The 20,763-nt window shown below is 38.3% G+C and overlaps 1 protein-coding gene across 5 annotated transcripts in view; it reads left to right on the top strand.

Annotated features, from left to right (window-relative positions):
• The window catches only part of Ac76E (adenylate cyclase type 2 Ac76E), a 102,709-nt gene that overhangs the window by 23,773 nt on the left and 58,173 nt on the right, over positions 1 to 20,763 (top strand). For all 5 annotated transcript variants that reach the window (XM_087353754.1, XM_087353750.1, XM_087353751.1 and 2 more), the window contains exon 2: positions 1,699 to 1,751. The gene's annotated coding sequence lies outside the window, so the exon portion shown is untranslated. The remainder of the gene's footprint in view (positions 1 to 1,698; positions 1,752 to 20,763) is intronic.

Here is a 20,763-nt window from a genome sequence, read left to right as displayed (position 1 = left end):
TTGTAAGGAGGCATGCTTGGCAGCTGACTCTTTAAGATACAGATCTGTAGTCTACTTGAAAATGGTTTCATTGTGCCACTCACTCCTCTCTGTTCCTGAATTCTAATTACTTACATCACGAGTCGACAGTAACTGCGGTGTTTGTAGCGTCACTCCATTCTCTCCCAACACAGACACAAAGTGGTGTAATCAAAAGACAGGAAACGTCATGCTGGAGGTAGGAACTTGCTCAGCTTCTATTGTCATTTGAACTTTACACCACGTTGTAGCAAAGCGTAGAAAGGAAATCACCCGGGTTTTAAATTTTGCAGTATTTTTTTCGCATTTAAATTTGATTACAGGCGTTTTGTGTGACGGATTCTTAGACTGGACAACCGTGGTTATATTTCCCGTCACGGGGACTGGTTTTTCTTTTTCCCTATGTTGGGACATCCCTGTTGTGTTTACTGCAATCAGTTAATGAGAATCGTAGAGGAAACACAACGATATTTTAGTACTAAATAAAATATAAAACTCAGGATAGTTCCATATGTTTAGATGTGAGTCGTATCATATTTAGGTCATAAATATAGATTTATATTAAGTGTTCATCAAAATTTATGCATTTATTACTGATACCGTATTTACATTTTAATTCATTATTTTACCGTATTGCTCGTGAAATGTTGAAGCGGTAGCCCAGACAGTAGTTTATAATATCTGACTACGTACGCGAAGACCAAGTTTCGATCCCCATCAGAGGTAAATTTTTCTTCTTTTCTCTGCGTCCAAACTGGCTTAGAGGTTCTTTTCCCCCGTGGGTAAATTCTAAAATGTAACTTGAAGGGTCGTAGTACTGAAAATGACATAGCCTACAAGTTTATTTTTAACGCAATATCTTGTTAGCAGACTACGTGGTTTCTGTTGTGATTCTTTGATCAACCCTTATAACCACAAATCACCGTTTGAAGATGACACAGTAACAAACATGACGTATTCAGTAGCGTTGTTCTGTGTGTGTCCATATTTTCTGCATGACCAGTATTGTGGAAGCAGCAAGCATCTCTGAAACGTCGGCAAACTTCTACCAACATTACGCGGCGCAGCTACCCAGAAGACAGCCATCTTCGGGTTTGCTTTAATTTTAACAATATTTTTACTGTCAGTTTTATTTTTAATCTCACCTTTAAGTTTCATGTGATCTTACGAGTTTCTTTTTCGATACAAAGTTGAAACTTCGTTTTGAATTAAGCACTTATGTCGACACAGATTGTTTCCTATCAGGAAGCCAACTACTTAATTCTTATCTACAGATAGTAATTTGACAGGTTGTCTTCATAAGACCCAATATTTAATGCAATCCAGGTTTCTTTGTCTTGTCAAATTCACACCCACGACTCTTTTACGGTTTAAATGTCTCATTTGTTATTTATGAGACTTTTGTTCTTCAGGTAATACCACCCAAACATTAAATTCTGTCCCTTTTTATAACGGTCGTTTGTGCCAAGGTCATTCAGACATGTACTCAGCATTTTATAATTTACGGATTTATGTGTAAGATATTTTTGTTTTATCAATATTTTCTTTTAGATAATATATTTATATTAGTTCGTTTGTAACCGTGAAAGTCGTGCTTTTCCGGATACATTCGAATGCGTATGAAACAAAGCTATGCTTAAATGTTTCATGTTGTTGACTGCAACTCTCTGTTCTTCCTAGAAGCTGCCTGACAACACTGAAGGAACTTGGACGGCCCACGGCCAGCTGGAGAGGTAAGACTAACGACCCTCAATATTTTTCTGCTTCACTTTATTTTTATATTAGGTGCACCAGTCCCCTCTCCTCCGCTCTTCACAAAATCAATGTAGTGTGCTAGTCTTTCCTGGTTGGAGGAAGTCAGTTCTCCCCAGTGTATCTATGCCTGCTATTATGGTTGTGTTAGAGTCAGGCGCTGTCATTTATTCCACTGCATATATAGCCTATTAATATTCTCCATTGTCCATCTAGAAAATATTTAATTTTTACAAGCGTCTGGAATTCTCGTCCCTAAAGTTACATTGTTATTAAAATTCAAAGTATGAAGCGTTTGGAATTGAAATCGAAGCCGTTTTAATTAGAGAATTATTTAGTCGTGAGGTGAACATTTCTTACACATAAAATATGGGTATACTCAGATATCACGAGACTTTTGAAAACATTTAATACTTCGAAGAGTGGCAACTGTTCGATTTTTATCTGCTACTGTTTTATAGCTCTTATTTGTGCACAGTAAAATTTAAAGCCCAATATACCTGTTGACTACGGAACATAATTTAAGAGCCTGTTTTTAAATCAGTGTAAAGGGGCGTAGGAAAGTTTTCTGGCGCCCAACTTTACAAGGATGGAGACCACTAGAATCAGTCCCTGTTACTCTTTATTTTAGCCAGACGAACCTAACCGCTAAGTACAGGTCTATTTGTAATAAAATAGTCTGATAGTTGATGCATGAATTATTTAGCAAACGTTTATCAAACATGGAGGTTGTTACCATTTATTAATGTGAGAGTTTTTCGTTTATGGCGAGCTGAAAAGTATTTATATGTAAGCTGCTGTGACATATTTTGAGATAAGCCTAATACAATATCATAGAATTAATGTAGATAAATTGGCTGTTTCCAATGCTCGGTACCCTGGACTAGATTTGAATCGGAGATATACCAAACACACAAAAAGACATTTCACTTGCTTCGGCCAAAGTGCAATCTTTTGCCCAAGTTATTTTCCTGAATTAATATAAGCTTTTTATAGGCATCGTTAATAAGTAAATCTTACTTAAAACGAGTTACTTTTCCACAACTTCATAAACAATGCAAACAGTGACATTAGCCTGTTACGTGGCACATTCATATAATGCAAAAACAAATATTGCGTTATTATTATTATTGTATTTTTATATTCTGTTTGTTATTACGTGCTATATTTATTGTTGTTCGTGTGCTGTATCTGTAATTGGCCTTCTGGCAGCTGATACAGCACACTAAAAATAAGGAATTGAATTCAATTGAATTATTATTATTTCATGTAGTGCTTGGCTGTAATTGGCCTTATAGATTGCGTTATGCATTAAAACTCGTGTACTCTCCTAGCAACAGCCAGGCAGACAGTATGGGAAGGTAACAGTGGGGTGAGGCAGAAGGTTGCCATATTATAAATAATACGCGTATATTACTGATGCACATTCTGGATATTTTGCTGTTTTCTAGAACTTTGTTCCCCTTTGTACTTGAACTACACCTCTCTGTGAAGCTTTCTGGCCAGGGACTGAAATGAGTTGAGCAGTTCAGTCCGTAGAATCAGTTTCAAGTGCGATGATGTTGCCAGAAGCGGCAAATAATGTGTAGCCTGTTGCGTTACCATGGAGACGCAGATCTCGAATCCTTTCCTATTAAGGCAACCGCGTCGATGGCATTTGTCGCTTTGTCAAATGCAGATGGTGTAGGAGTTTACCCGCTTTCTAGCACATGTGCTGTTGAAAATCAAGCGAAGCGTGAAGCTTCTGAAATACGTACGAAAATACATCTCAAAGCTTAACAGCACGTGTATTTTTTGAAATTTTGGTGTCTTTTTCGGTGACGTAAAGAAATGCGGTCATTGTATTGTACACAACGTGTTCTCTGATGTTTCGTTGCCGATTTGTAGCTAACTCTCTTACATAAGTTATATGTATGTCACACATATGTTTACAGTCAGTCAATTACAAGCGACAGCCGATCACATTGACCGCGTGGTATGAGGCCTGTAGGTCTTGTAACAAAGAACACACTGCGATCGTGGGTTTAAATCTTATTTGAGATATGAATGTACATCCGCGTTTTTCTGTGCTGTGTGTTCTATGTCGGTGTAGGCCCTGCAATGGGCCGATCCCCCGTCCAGAGAGCTCTGGCAGATGTCTAAAATGATTAATAATATTTTCAAAAATTAATTGTGAAATGGAAGAAAGCCAGAGGGCCTGATTCATAATGGCTGAAGGCGAATAATTAAAGTGACATGAGAGATGGAAATAGAATAAGTATAATGTAATCTGCTGGAATTAAATTCTGGGAAGCAGTCCAGTGGTGAAACTTGTCAACGTAACACGAAAAATTTGTGGAAACTCAGATGCCAGGAAATAAAAAAGATGGTGGCGTTTATGATGAAAATCAGGAAAAGCACAGCGCCTACGCTGTATGTTTTAAGTTGTTGACGTCAAATCTCTTATTGCTTAGACTAATGTAAATTAAAAGTGTTTTCAGATTAATGCCATAGAAGAGAAATTAAATAACGGAAAGACTGCGAAATTTAATGAAGAAAGGCTTCATCATGTTTATTCACCATGTGATATTGTTATAAATGAAATATGATGACAATGTGTAGCTAATTGTCATGGGGATAAATATAACTTGTGTTTATGGCGTGCACTGTTAACAGTGACCAATACTGTCACAGGGCTAGTTACATTGCACACATTTGTGAGTTTCATTGCCCTTTAGTCTGTGTAATATTAACCATATTGAGAAATATTTCAAGAAATTGTAAATATGTCTGTATTTTTTACGATGAGCATTCTTGAGAAAATAGAAGTTCGATTGCAAACTATCGTATCAATATCGCACCCCTTCAGGAATATTAAATATATTTGGTTTTGTTTATTGTACTGCTCACTCTGCCTAATTTAGTCTGTTATTAGAACCCGAAGCTTCAGAACAGGTAATAGAAGACGATAATCTAAGTTTCCAATCCGTGTTTTTTTTTTAAATTTGCATTTCCGTATTTGTGTTTGGCGTCTTAACTTCTCATTTAGAGTCTCCACAAAAATTCAGCATGCATTTTTTATTTCTATCTATTTGGACACATGTTTATACAGTTAACGAAATTCCGCTTTATCTTTCATTTCGGTAACACCAGACTGCATGTGATAATTGGTAATATAGTCGCGTGTCGGAGTTGCGCTACTGTAATCGCAATGAATACTCATTTGTCTGCACTCTCTGTAAGCATCGTGAGAACCAATTTTTGTACTATACAGAGCAATTAATCGTAAATAGTTATGTATCATAGTCTTTTAACACTTTGTTGGCAATCGTAATTACGTTTGCCACCTGATTTAAGTTCAATAACTTGGCATTTCACCAGCATAAAGCATTTATAGGGTTCTTCTGATTTTGTGTACACTTTCCGACGTGGAAAATAGACTATTATCTTCAAGACAACAGTGTTGGAACTTGTAGCGTGACAATACAAGTTTCTCAAGAATTACAATGCAGTCCACGATTTAAAACGCTGAACATGTAAAATACACAATTTCGTCAGAAGGAGCCACTTGTGAATCACTTTAAATTCTGTTATACAGAAGAAACGTAATTTTATCACAATTTACTGTCGGATAATTGACAGGAAAATTGTGGCTTGTACGGGCGGTACCGCTGGAGTAATAGTCTACAAGACAGACTATAACCTAAACACTTTATGCACCTTAAACATCTATGACCTATCAATCTTCATGACAAAATTAATGTAAAAAGTTCGTCGAAATTCAAGAGGCAATGATTGATTTCGTATCTTTGTTATTCACCATCTTCCTTTCCTTTCGTACTTTCATCGCCTTCCTTTCTCCTGCATTCCTTTCATTTTTCCGCCCTATTGTCACTCCTATCCCCATCCCTCCCTTTCGTGCCTTTATCTCATTCCCTCCTTTAGAGAAGAACAACAATGGAAAAATTCGTGCTACGGGCTTAGATTCCGTTATTTGAACGGTTTCCCCGCCTCCAAGTGGAGGTGAAAGTATGAATCCTGCGTTTTATGTAACAGATTCAGTATATATGATTTGAGGTTTTCACAGCGATGAGTATGAAGATTTCTGTCTTCTGGGTTGTTGCGCTGTGTAGTCTGGTCGATGTTAACCAACGTTTCAGAGGTCATACTGCCGCCATCATCAGGGCGATGAGTATGAAGATTTCTGTCTTCTGGGTTGTTGCGCTGTGTAGTCTGATCAATGTTAGCCACGTTTCAGAGGTCATACTGCCTCCATCATCAGGGCGATGAATATGAAGATTTCTGTCTTCTGGGTTGTTGCGCTGTGTAGTATGGTAGATGTTTACCAAAAACATCTACCATACTACACGACGCAACAACCCAGAAGTCAGAAATCTTCAGTTTCAGTATGTTTTCTAGAAAGTAGAAAAATAATTACTGACAAATTTGATGTGCAGAACTTGGTACTTTGAAGGGTTAAGTACACCCCAAGGCTTATCACAATTTGAAATTACCCAAATTTGCATGGAACCAACATTGAGGATCTCGTGTCGGGCGCATGAGGCGAACACTGTTGTTATCCTTGCCCAGCCAGCTGTTCGCTTGTTCCACTCACAGACACCCGTCACGTTATTGTTTTCACCGCCCTCTCGAGTGATATTATAGCATTGTTCCGTGGAACAGGTTTCACGCAGTTCTTCGTGTTACAGAATAGAAGACTCTGTGACATCACACGTGTTACAGAGAGTGACAGACATGCAATGCCTGATTCGCCTATCTCGATTACAAAATGAAAGAGCGAAAACTAAAACGTAAAGTTGGCCTCAAAAGCAGTGTCAGCGGACATGTGAAACGATTAGATTGAATTGGTTGATGTTGGTTAAAATTGTGACGTAAAACAGTGGATGACTTAAAAATGTCCTACAGAAAGAAGGGACTTCGTATGTACATATTGTATTTGCTGTCGGAACAACTACTCCACGAAACTGCTGCAAGTTACTGTCATTAACACATTTCCATGTTTAATTGTTTGCAGTTTCAGCGAGATATAAACTTCACGCAATCTACAACTATCGACTCTAACATGGCTTCCAAATGAATAATTTTGAAACCGCCGTAGAGACATGAATTGTATTGTTTGGTCTATTCTCATTACTGTGATTTGCAGATCAACTTATCTACATACCATTTACATCTCCCACAGACGGAACAGAAGACCGCATTCGGTCCAGTACAGTCGGGTCATGCCTAGACTTGTGAATAAACGCACATGTTCCGCTTGATTAGCTGCAGAACACACAAGACCACTGTGCTCATTCACGCACGTGTGACTATGGAAAAGCAAGCGATAATAAAATTCTCGGAATTGGCTTTTAGACCGTTATATTTAAAGAGCTCGTACTTGCATGATGTTGGTTGTTTAAAACAAAATCGTAACATAAGGACAGCTTATAAATAATTTTAAAATATGGCAAGGTAACAGTTACAGTTACAGGCAAGTGATGGTCGTGACGAAATTAAGATCGCTTTAAATCTTATAAACGCTTGCTACTGTTCACTTCAGGATCCTTTCGTGTAATACTGTCGGCTGTTTTTATGGGCAATGAAGTTTTCTGAAAATGGTATTGAAGAACATAAAATGAGCGAGGCAAACAATCTCTTTCGACATTGTCGTCGATAGTCGGTATGCGGCAGCTCTACAATTTATGAATATTGCCATGGGTAGGAGCTGTACTACCTCTCCCCCCCATGCGCCTGAATGGCGTATAACGGGACACCTTTGTGCATGTGCTTTGTTCACCTGAAGTCATTTTAAGGCCCACATTACTTAGGGTCAATTTCATTTTCGGACTTGTGTAGTCCTTAGTATTCACAGAGAAAATGGATTTTGAACAGACATTACTGGGACGGTTCTGAGCCAGTACCACCCTCCTCCCAAATTCAAAACCTAGGATCAAACTTAATGTTATCCACCAAATTTATAGGTAGGCCTAAACTGTCCAGTGCCATGTTTTGTCGATCTTTATCTCGTCTCATAAATTCTAGTTCTGGATCTGTGATGCCTGATTCTTGTTCTCGACGCCCGACTTCTTTTCCTGCTCTGCATTCCATACATTTCTGCACCATATATGTTGAGGCGTTTTTGAACATTAGAAGATGCCCTCGAATAATTCACCACTTTGTTGCAGTGTTGTTTCAGTAGTGGTGTTACCATAGCTACCGCCGACATAGCCTGCCGCTCTATCGTGTCACGCAGTCCTTTCCGGCACGAAAAATTGTTGTCCCGTCGGAAAGACATAAAGATTTCAATCTGCAATAAATAAATAACAAGACCAGAGCTGTCTTTGTATCAAAGTAGCAGGCCATGAAAACGTAAAGGTGCGCTGAAGTGTAGGTCTCCTTAGTCTTTGCATTATTTGGAGGTCAGTCCAGCCACTTGATCGCATGTGGATAACATGTGTTCGCCAAATTTTAGTACAGCGTTTCACTTTTGTTAGCACAGTTTCATAGAAGTAACACATGATGACGCTCCTTAACAAGCATGTTGGTGTACTGCTAACGCGAGGCGCCTGGTTTATGTTTATGAAACGTTATAGGATAACCCGAATAAAGTTTGAGTTTAATATTCTCACAGTGGTGAATATGAGTTGATTGTCTTGTAGTCTGGTAGAAATTTACCGAAGTTTGCCACCATCATCAGGGCGAACGATATGATAATGGTAGCAGTAAGCACCTCTCACACGTCAGAAATTTCTACCAGGTTACGTAATATCCCAGAAGCGTCATCTTCTGAGGTGCATCGTAGTTGCAAACTTGGGCTAGTGCCTGAAAATAGGGCTGTACGAAGAGGAAAATACAGGTCCTCAAGGGGGGGGGGGAGCAGATACGAATGCACTACGTGTGCATTTGAAGAAGTTAATGCTATGCTGGTGAGAACATGCAACTGCAATATATGGTACTGGCCGCTCAGTTTACGGCGCGGGCGTTGAAGGGTAGCTCCATCGACTTCCACCCGAGACATAATGTACGACCGCATTTCTGTGTTGTGCTGTCGTATTTACGTGGAGTATAGAAATTGTTAAAAGCAACGAAAATTGGCTGTTTTTTTAAACATGCTTCCAGATGGCGATGGCTGTCTTCTGGGTTGTTGCGCCGTGTAGTCTGGTACACGGCGCAACAACCCAGAAGACAGCCATCATCAGAATCACCGCCTTGAAAACCTCAAATCCTATGGGTTTTGTGGCCTTTGAGTCCAGCAGAAAAATTATTGGTCCAAGGAAAAAAAAAGTTAGTCCGCCCTGTTCTAAGCGAAGTTCAGTTTAATAATAGAAAGTAATCTTTTTGATTCTTTAGTGGGACGTCAAATAATGCATCTACTAAAGTGAAATGGAAATGAAAATGCACTTGAAGTATATACTTGTAGCTTCCTTCCTTCCTTCCTTCCTTTCTTCCTTTCTTCCTTCCTTCCTTCTTGTTAGCAGGCTCTTGAATATCACCTAGACCAGAGGTTTCCCAAACTTTTGTACCTTGCTCCCCCCTTAAAACATTTCATAAATTTCACGCCCCCCTTCCATAACATGTGCAAGCAAACAGATTTGACATGAAATTTAGCTATGAGTATACATTTTTTATAATTTAATATATATTATTCATTGCATTTAATTTAAAAAACTAATAAAATATACGCTTCATACCTGATTAGTGGGAAAATGTGGTTGCTTCTGTGAACATAACTTATCATGCCGAAGTTGGAGTTTTGAAATGACGGCGCTAAGGTCGTTTTCAAGGTTCATCGTAGATCGATACTTTGTTTTGATGGCTGCCACTGCTGCACTGCCTCAATCAAGCGAAGGATGTAAAAAATGTTTCTCCGTGTTTCGTTAAATAAAGTTTTTCATACATACAACAGGTCCCACCCCCAGAAATCACTCGCGCCCACCAGGGAGGCGCGCACCACACTTTGGGGACATCTGACCTAGACTATAAAAGATACAATGCCTCGCCCACGAACATCACAGAACTTCCGGGCTAGGTGTAAAATATACCGCCGTTGTTTCGTCGCTATCTGTTGTGTGTACCTTCAGTCCATAGTCATTATGGACGAACGACATTTTGTAGTAGGTAATGATAGATTTGTGAGCGGATAATCTTATCACGCAGAGTACATATTCGGTGCCCAATGAGTGCTGGTAGATTCTTCTGCTTACTCGACCAGGAAGAAATATTAAAGTCATTCATACGTACGAGAGCCGCATAGGTGAAGGAAATTGGATGTTTGACGTTCCCTTTCAAGGAGACATCATGCTGGTAAGATGATGCAAACAAGTCTCGTGACAACGTGCGTAGGCTATATCTTCCGCTTCAGGAACATTTGGCCCTCTCTGCCGTCTGAGAGATGCGACCTCACAAAGGACCCGAAATTGCTTGCTGCAGCAAGAATGAAATCAGACGTCAATAGGCGACTAGATTGATTCTACTCTTTTCTGCCGAGTGATCTTGTGCCTATATGAACGGGCAGTAGCAGATTCCTAATCTGTCGTGGAACGTTTTGAAGGTAGTCGCAGAAATTGCAGCTTCTAATATTTGTATGAACAATGTGTAAGAGGCAAGAGGACTCCTTTTCAGCTTTCTCTTATCAATGGTATCAATAAGGGCTACGGACAAGCTTCTTAGTACAACTAATTCTAGAGCCATTCAGTGTGGTTTGTTGATTGATGTTCTGTATGGTGATATATCCTAGAAAAAAATATATACACATTTTATTTAAGCATTTTAAAAGAAGTTATGTTACAAAACAACGGCTACGCAAAATAATTAGAATTGAAGACTAGACATGATAAATCGTTGTTATTTGACCTGTGAACTTTGTATCACACAAGACACGTGCGCTACTGCTTGCAGTATGATTCTTTAAAGAAACGCGAAAAGAGTATTTTTAACCCTTCGTTTAGGATTGGTTTTTTGTATGAATCCTCTAGTTATTTATGTTTCAATCAGAACAAGTAATTCTGGAATACGTTACATTTCCAATTATTTTAGGGAGAAGGAGAAATGGGAAGAAGGGAGTATTGTTTTCTGTTGCTGAGGCAGTCGATATTTTGACCTTGTCCCTTACTTACTATTTAAAATGCATAGCGCCATAATTATCTTGCAGCTAGGCAAGCACTTTTCTACTGCACCAGTATTACTATAATTTATTGTTGGTGAATTTGATAAGATAGGAATTGCATAATTATTTGCTGGGGATATGAACTACTGTTCTCCATGATCGTCATTTATACTTACAGGGAGGATGAAGATTTCTGTCCTCTGCGTTGTTACGCTGTGTAGTCTGGTCGATGTTTACCGACGTTTCAGAGGTCATACTGCCTCCATCATCAGGGCGATGAGTATGAAGATTTCTGTCCTCTGCGTTGTTACGCTGTGTAGTCTGGTCGATGTTTACCGACGTTTCAGAGGTCATACTACCTCCGTCATCAGGGCCATTCAATCCAGAAGACGGAAATCTTCATACTCACCGCTGTGAAAACCTCAAATCTTAATGTAACGATGTCAGCAGTTGTGTGTGGGTTGAGTAGGCTAATAAGATGCCTTACACAGTACAAAGAAGTTGATGTCATATCGTTGGTCTGAATAGGATTGTCCTAACCAGGTACAAAGTGATGATACAAAGGATAGTTTTGACGAAGGACTAGAGCGTGTATGCGACGTCATATGTGGGCTGTTATATTTCGTACGCTCGTAATTATGTAAAACAGAAACTCATTACAATCAAGTTCATCCGACTGGACCCCTCATATTACATTTTATCAACATCAAGTGGTTTGGGGTATGAAAAATGCGGACGGAGATCCGGACAGATGGTAGCCATTAACGCTTAATGTTGAATCGTGTCAATCCGGAATTTTTTGTCTCCGAAACTGCTGAACAAAATTTTATTAAATTTGGTATTTAACGAAACGAAAGAATAATTATTTACTTTATGCAGCACTGTATCTATTGTATTTATCTTTGTATCAATTTGTTCATCAAGAGCATAGGTGTGTAGAAAATATGTGGAGTAAGCTTTTCCCCTAGTGTTAAGGTTATGTAAGTAACACAATTGAACTGTGGAGCTGAATGCTCTTTGTCGGTGTCCCTGTACTTGATGATCGATGTGGTTTGTGCGACTTGGTGAGCGACCAGCTCATCACTCTGTCCATATTTAGCCTATCTTGTGAAGGAGTTTCCACTGTCATGAATAATAGACGCGTTCAACTGGCGACACAGAAGTCATTTGAGAAGGCGTGGCAAGGATGACGTCATAAATTGCATCACAAATAATCTGATATGGCAAGATAGTCCTATTAGAATATTACGTACTTTTGTACGTACTTAATAACAGAGTTACTTAATATCCGTGATCTAATGCAGCTTAGCTTTAGTATTTAGAAATCGAGAAAATTGTGTGAGCTAGCACAATGGAGATTGTTCAATTGTTCTTCGTTGAAATAGCATAGTACTGTGGAATTTTATGTTAAATTTTCTTTGCCAAAATAGCCTTCAGTTTCACTTAAACTTGAATTTGATGCGATTGTATATTTTTATAGTTACTTTGTCGACTACTCTGAGCTGCATCTTTCCTTCAGTTTTAACATTGTTCTTGTAGAATGTTATACTTTATAATTAAGTGTTGTAGTCTGTGCACATTACATTGAAATTATCAACATTTGCCTGTAGTTGTATGCATACGGAGCACTATTCGGGACAAAAAGCAGGATGTAATTGTAAGTAAGAAATTAACAAATAATAATAAGATGCCAAGTATATAGAGAGATTATGGCTACTAACATGAATAGCAGGTTCCTCTAATTAGAGTGGTGATGAAATCACAAAATGGGGTCTTAATGGATCAAATGTAATTCCCGAGTCAGGAGGAGCGTTTACGGCAATTTGTTTGTGCAAACATTGTTGAAATAAGCTGATTGCTTCTCGTACAAGTATTATACGGTACGCATTTAATTTGCGACTTCTCTTGTTAGGGGAGAGTAATTCGTTAGTAAATCTCCATTCATAGGTCATCACGTGAAATTACTTTATTTAGGTGCCAGAGACATGGGGATAAAGGCGCGTCGCGTGGATTAATTTCGGGAGGAACTACGTTTTGTCCCGTGGTAGACGTTGAATGTAAGTTAGGTTCACACGTGCATGGATTTACACTGCTGGACTATTATATTTTTGAAAGGTTTCACGGTTAAGTGTTTTCATGCATGAACAAAATTGCGATACTGATAGATGTTTAATATTTATTGTTTTGTGGGAGTACTGCGTGATATTCAGTTGAATTTTAACTTTTTAGAGTACGCACCAAAGTAAATGATGTGCTAATTTAAAATGTAAACTGAAGATTTATGCAACCTCGAATACGAAGGCCTTATTATTATTATTATTATTGTTATTATTATTCAGTGTTCTGTCTGACGACAGGTCCATTGCTCTGCCCAAAAAGAGCTCTCCAGTTTTCTCTATTCTCAGCTTCTCGTTTTAACTCCTGCAACTTCATCTTCTTTCCTTGTTTCAGATCGTCGGTTAGCATCATAAAAACTTGTTCTGAATTTTAAACTAAAAAGTGATTGCTTGATACTTTCTTCGGTTCTATGGGATGCATTTATTTACAAAATCACGTTCATATTTTGATTTTATTAGTGATTGTGGATTAATATTTACTTTTTCCGGACTGAAGTAAGTCCTGCTATTAGGAAATGTGTAAATTGACTTTTGTTTAAAAGCACTTGCTTAATATAAGGCGTAAAGCAGAAATAAGGATACAGAAGTGGGAACGTATCCCACGAGCACCAGCAAAGAAATAATGGAATCGAGTAACAAGACGAATGTACGCTGCAGTAACAAGGGATTTTGCCAGAGAGAACCCATCTGTAATGTGCAATACAACTCAATTAACTTTTAGTACTTTCAGGTCTATAATTTAAGAAGAAAAACTTTTAAGAAATGTATCCTGTAAGACGTTATTTTAGCATTTATTAAATTTATATAACCGAGGCGTAATTATAGAATACTGTTTCCGGGTAATGGCGCTATTTATATTTCGGCCATATTGTCGCAGTTTCGACATATACAGTCTCTGCATTTGAAATAATGGCCACCTATTTGAATATCTGTGTTTTATGTTAGACGCCGACATTTTGTACTATAAGCCGTTCGTAAGAAAATCTAAAGACATTTGAAATTCACCTGAAACACACGTTATATATCACGGATATGAAGGAAAATTAAATTCGGTAGACAACATTTATTGCAGGATCCGAATAAAAAATTTATTCTAAATCCGTCAGTAGTTTATTTTTCTTAAAAACACACAAAAAACTCAAAGCTGGAAGAAAATCAGATATTTCGCACCTGTACAAGGAACACCGCACTTTGCGAATCCCTGCCGGATATTCGGTGAGCTCTTAACTTTGTAATGAGTCCGGTCTCGTTACGCTACAACTCCTGTTTTAGTAGGCTTTTATGTTCTAGCTGGTGGCTGGAACCGGCGCATTTAAAGCTTTGAAAGTCCAGAGGCAAATGGACCAGCGAAACCTTTGCTGGACCAAAGGGAACTGACTGTGCTTATTTCTGCAGTACATGATCACAAGTTAGTAGGTCCGATGTGTGGCACATTTAAACTTTATTTTCTCCTCTTGCAAAATAACTTGTACTTATAATATACAAGAAACGTTCTTTCATTACTTTGTATTTACAACATACGTACTCACATGCCTTTTAGATCCCCTTATTATGTGAATGTAACAGCTAGCTGTAATTACGCGTAAAGTATTTTTTGTTTTGTTTTTAATGATATAATCAGGTTTTGATATTGAGAAGTGTGAAGGAATTCTAACAAAGAAAATAAAACATTTGATGGAACTGAATGTAATCGATTAATATACATAGTTACATTATAGTAAATAATAACTAGGACGTAGACCCATGTGAAAGGGCGCAAGTGCACAAGAGAATAGTGGATTGTAGCAAGATACTGAAGTGAAATCTGCATGATCAGAGTTGAAGCCCTAGTTGTTCAAAAGTTGCAACCAGTGGCCGTGTCAGAACTTAACCAGCTGAATGCCGGGGGGATACAAGGTTTAATACCAGGACAGTCTATGTCGAATGTTGTGGTGCTTGAAATATCCAGTTGGTTCTCTGTTGCCACTTATGCGCATCCACGGAAACTTCATAATTATCTGGCATCACAACCGAGCCGTGAATTATGTCCTTTCACGAAGCTCATTACTTCTATCTCGAGTTTTATTTGACGCTTCATATCTTTTCACATACTGGGGAAGTACTGTTTATTCTAAGTTATGCACTAGGTGAAGAATAAAAATAGCGTCGTCCCATTTCCCAGTCGGAGTTTTCCTCGGGTGAGGTCTATTGCTATTTTTCAGACTCAATATATATCGTAAAAAAGGGGGGAAATCAACAGTTCGTAAAATCCCCAAACGTATAAATTAAAGGTCTTGACCACACTCCAAGCTAATTATTGTTTTTCGTTTTTGTTAATTTGATTATTTATAGGAATGTGTATTTAATTTGTAATTGAAGATTAAAATGTGTTTAAATTGTTTTTCTGTTGTCACTTATCGCATTTAATTTTGTAGCAAACCATTATGATCATAAAACAAACTTGTCCGAAGGGAAATTGTCCTTAAGATGGAAGTCCCCGAAAATTATTCCGCGCCCGAGTTTCTTCCTAGAAAACTGCGCGGCGAAATTAAATCCGTGAATCGAGTCTGATTTGTTTCTTCCTGTGACAATTTCACGGCTCATAAATGAAGATACACATTTAAGTAAATTTAGGCTCTTTGATTGTAAAATGGTATTGTGCTGTGAATACAGAACTGTTTAAACTGCTAAATTTTTCATTCATCTTATAATGTAAATGTATTACCTGTTTATTTCACTTTAGTCTTTGAGATGACTGAGTATAATGAAACCTGAAATACGACATATATTCACTTACACATGCTTACTTTGGACTTTTTTCCCACACATGTACATGGTTCGCAGTAGGAAAACAATACAATTTGTGAATTCAACTGGTAAATCGTATTGTGGTTATCTCGGATAGCAATTTCTGTACAGACCTCACAGCGTCCATTAATTAATTAATTATAGAAATGGAACATGACATTTTGTAAATTACTGTCATGATGCGTTTGTTTCATTTCTGTCGACGCCCTTGTATTTGTAGCACAGATCTGGAAATAGCACTGTTGTCATGTTACTAGTGTTATGATACGTTTATCCGTAATCGAGAAGTGCAGGGTTTGAATCTCGACCCAAAACCTTACTGTCGATTGACTTAATATCTGATTTCTGTCTAAACATTGCAATAATATTCTTTGAACGCATTAGATTTTGCTGTCACTTATGTTTGTATTTAATTTAGGCTTATCGCTATTAAGTTATCCTTTTGACATCTTTCAAGTATAATGGATATGTCCCTTCCCAGTTTAGTTTCTACAGTTTCGATTGTCATATTCCTATTAGTCAACAAACAATTGAATGTAATGGTTCACTGGGTTAAAGGACGCTTAAACTGCAGCGCCATGCTCTTTCTATTGCTGCAGATGAATCTGTAGAATATCCCGCCGCAAAGACAGATTTAGAAACCCCTATCTCAAATTCTCCTTTCGTCGCCTCGTTACCAAACACCATGGTTGAAATTTTAGCCCACAGCGTATTTATACGCCATTTTTTATTTTTATTAAATCTGTTAACATTTACAGTTACTGAGATTTAATTCTGTAAATATCACACCGTGAAAATAGAGGCGATACATTCCTTCGAAAATTTGATAACCACGTATAAGACCACAGCGCGACAACCCAGAAGACCATTATAGAAGAGAGAATCTCACGCGCTTTTTAAGACAGAATATTTCTGTCTTCCTATCCGGTGGGGAGCATGAGAACAAGGAAATGCATAACGATCAGATGCTCCACGGGGATACAAAATTAAAAAGGCGTGTTATATAGAATGTATTTATTTGGCATTTCGGTCTTTCAGGCACCATCTTGGAATTAGTTACAGGATAAAATATAACACTTAAGGAAGTGTAGGAATAAATCCGCCACAAAGAGGGAAGAATGGAGGCCAAACATTACTGTGGAGACTGGAATTTGAAGCTGGTAGATAAATGATGACGAGAAGAGAGGAAAATTAACACTTTTTAAAGACAATGCCTGAGAGACAAGAAGTGTTCTGTAAAAGGATTTATACGGTGTAGATGTTACGGACTTCCGTGTGTTCTTTTACAAAAAGAGTACAATATAATGGTAGGATTTGTGCGACTTATTCTAGCGTGTTCTAGCGCAACGTTAAACTGCAATGAAGACAAAGAATCTCCTTGTTTCAGACCGTTCTTGGTGGAAATATTTACCTATACGAATTTTGCTACAGGCTTTATTTAAGCTGATTTTTATTAGACTCTCTAGCTTTTTCCTTATTATGCCTTGCTGTTTATGTTTTTTAACATTTGAATTATACTGGCTTTACGCTCTTTGTCAACCAAAGATTTATATTTGAATTAATGAACATGAGTATCAACGTTGGATGCAAAATAGCAAAGGACGTATCTGGGAAAGCTGTACTCTATCCAAATTGGAGTTTATATTTCCTCTGTTGTTTATAAAGGATCCCATGAATTTAAACCTGATCTCTAAGAAAACCTGTATTCTTCAATTAGTCGCATTTAACTGCGTTTGAATTGAGAGGAAGAGTAAAAGCTTCTTGGAACTGTTGAGTAGATTTTCGGTTTATGTTCTAACATACGCTTTCTAAACGCCAGAGATATTCAACTAATGGCCAATAAAGTTCTGTATCTAAGATGTTGTCAAAATTCTATTGAAACTTTGTTAGTAGCAAGCAGATATATTTTAAAGTACACATCGTATCAATATAGGAGTTACGCAGTTTTTAAATGAGAGAAAGAATGTCTATTCTGTTAATATATTCATTTGGGTTGCTTTCAACAACGGGATTCTAACTCCTATATTTTAATTTATTTATACATGACTCATTACCTTCTGATTAGGGTAGTTAGAAGCATTATGATATATTAACCATCATAAACAGAAATGTTGTAACGCAGTTCCTTTCTGTATGTTTACGTAATTTACCCTTACGTTCATTTACTTGCAGGCAGAAATGTAACTATCCAACTAACCCCTTAAAAAGATGAAAGCCAGCTTATCAAGACATTCTCCATATTTAAGGAACAAGAAGGTTCATATCCGTGTTCACAAAAGCTTGCTACTTGACACAGTTCTGAGCGAAACGAATCCAGTCCATATGGTAACCATGTTGATTGTAGGTTTCCTTTTAATATTATCTTCGTATTTATGCTCAGGTCTCAGAATTGGTCAGTTCTCTTCAGTTTTCCAACGATATTTTGTGCGTATTTCTTGTATTCTCATACGTGCTAGGCTCATCAAATATAAATTACATTGCACTGGCACGTGTTGCAGAACTATTAAACACCTGAGTACGAGTTTCCTGCCCAGAAACTGATGGGCACTACCTTCCATCGTGCGTTCACTTCGTTCACTGTGTACAAAAGCTTGTAACAATACAGTTTCTTGTATTGTGCGTCAAGACTGCCGAACGATGGATTATAAAGCCCATGTACTACCCAGAAGTCTGCCTGCGCCACGTAATGTACCATCACAGGTCATTTACATGTTGAACGGAAATATTGCGCTGAGAACAACTAGGTTCCCGTTGAACAGGAGGCTTAACAGACTTCAGACTTGGTCCGGATGTAGCGCAGAAGAAAAATTCCTCCCCCATACCGGAAATAGAACCCTGGTTGTCCAGTCCATGATTTGTTAGTGTAGGCTACTGGCTGCGCTATTCAGTACGAGGAATTGTTAAATTCCTTGTTGTACAAAAGTGATTATGCCATGAAATAATAACTTAATTACAATCTTGAAAAGTCGGTCTATTATGAGGCCATATGCTAGGATTTATGTCAGAGGTTCTAATCTTTTACTGATTTCATTCGCCGCCAAAACTTCGGTGTGTTTTCTGATGTCCGGCGCCCTTTTTAAAACATCTGGGGTTTGTCAAATGGCTTCACTCGCTCCTTTGTGGCCGATGGCATCATTAAGGGATGCAAATAAAAAGCGGGGAAAACAAATATTTTTGTTAAGCACGAACTGTAGAGTCGCTAAAAGGAAACAAATAGGTACAAAAATCCAAAGTTGTTTCTGTAAAGCAAGATGATATTTGCGTCGCAGTTTAAAAGGTGAATCTGTAACGGTTGACACACTGTTCCACGTTACAAACTTTATTCGTAAGCCTGTATTTATTTACTAAGTGTATGAAGGTCTGTTAGGTTCTGAGTCACGTCCGTAGAGTAGGTTTGTGTGTAACACCGCGTCAGTTGCTTGGTGAAATCCGGAGCCACCCGTCGAGAAGTGGTCTGTAATCGATCTTTGCTTCGGGTTCTGGTAATTAAAAGGGGTTGGGGGAGCTCTACTACTGTTTTATACTCACGCCACGTGATTATAGTATTATCTTACAAGCGTGTATTATACGAAGCGTGACAACCCTTTGAGCTGAAGTTCGCTTAAATGCTGTTTAAAATTCAGTCCGTACCGCAAAGGAAACACACACTTTATCATAACAAAGATCAAGTGGCTAATGTTATTTAGGAATATAATAGCTGTTTATTCTCAGAATTGTATGTAAACTATACAAATAAAATCCGTGGTTAAAATCCTAAGTTATTGATTATTGAAGTAGGTGGGACGTATAGGATATGTAGGATATGTAGTCACCATTCTATTTTAAAGGATTAGTTGAACTGATCCTGTAGAAATATATAGGCAAATAGTCATAAAACGTTAGTGATTGTTTGTTCTTCTGACTGAAAATGTGCATTCCTTGCACCGAAGCCCCTTGTTCTTTACTTTGTATAAAGTTTGAGGCTTATTACGCACCGATTATAACCACTGTATAAATACTTCTCCGATCCCTAAAACATTTAATGTACTAGAGCAAATGCTGAGTTGGTACCCAAATCCCACGTTGCTCTGCATGCCTCCCATGCAGCCCTCTCAAAGTAATATCAAAATTCCGCTCTATAGTAGCCCCCCCCCCCAAAATTAAAGTAAATTATTCCTAACGCCACCCCCAAGGCCAATATCAAAATTCAAAATTAACGCAAAGACCCGAATCACCTCCCCCCCTACCCTATTTCTTACCCCATCCTGTCTCCTAAATCCCTTGTCCTCACTAAACTTATTCATACCAGAAGGACGAGCGGACACTGCCTGGGAACCTTCGTAGCCCACAACTAACTTTATACCCCTCCCCCATTTATAACAGTAGTGCCTATCGCTACTCCCCCCACTTTCTCTCTTCTCTCTCTCTCAAAACATTTAATATTCATATTCAGAAACTCAGTTGCGAGGTGTCTAGGAGGTGAGGCCACGCTTGCATCACGATGAGTCGTACTAACAAGTGTCTAAGGATTCATAGTTTCAGCATTCCATGAAAGCCAAAGATGGAGAAGGAAGGTCAGGAGTCTGAGAGGAAATGGGTGTAGCGTATTTTCAGGCACTGCATCGGCATTCGCACTCAGGGGGCTGAAGACCCACAGTTACAATAGTCGGATCATATGCCGAGGTTCGAACTCGTATTTTTCGAATACGAATCTTTGGCATTATTGCTATGCCAGTGAATTCAGTCCTTCAGCTTGTGTTGATTCCTGGGTTGACGAATGTTTTAATTGCACAGTTTATGCAGCGTCGTATCACAGAGGCAGATTATGAGATACTGAATGGTAATCACATATAGATATAGACAGAAGAGACCGTAAACCATTTCAAGCTAATTTCCCGGCATTCGTTCTCAGAGACTAAAGAAAACCACGAGAATATCAGGACAACTGGTACACCGACCAAGATTCAAAGTGGGGTTCTCATAGAAACTCCTACCAGTCTAGGGCGTACCTCCTGGTTCAGA

Source organism: Zootermopsis nevadensis, unplaced genomic scaffold (assembly GCF_977971745.1).
Source record: "Zootermopsis nevadensis isolate Lab colony 2312 unplaced genomic scaffold, Znev_1.0 Znev_ptg000022l, whole genome shotgun sequence".
Lineage (NCBI taxonomy): Eukaryota > Metazoa > Arthropoda > Insecta > Blattodea > Termopsidae > Zootermopsis > Zootermopsis nevadensis.
This window is presented reverse-complemented; position numbering and strand designations above follow the sequence as displayed.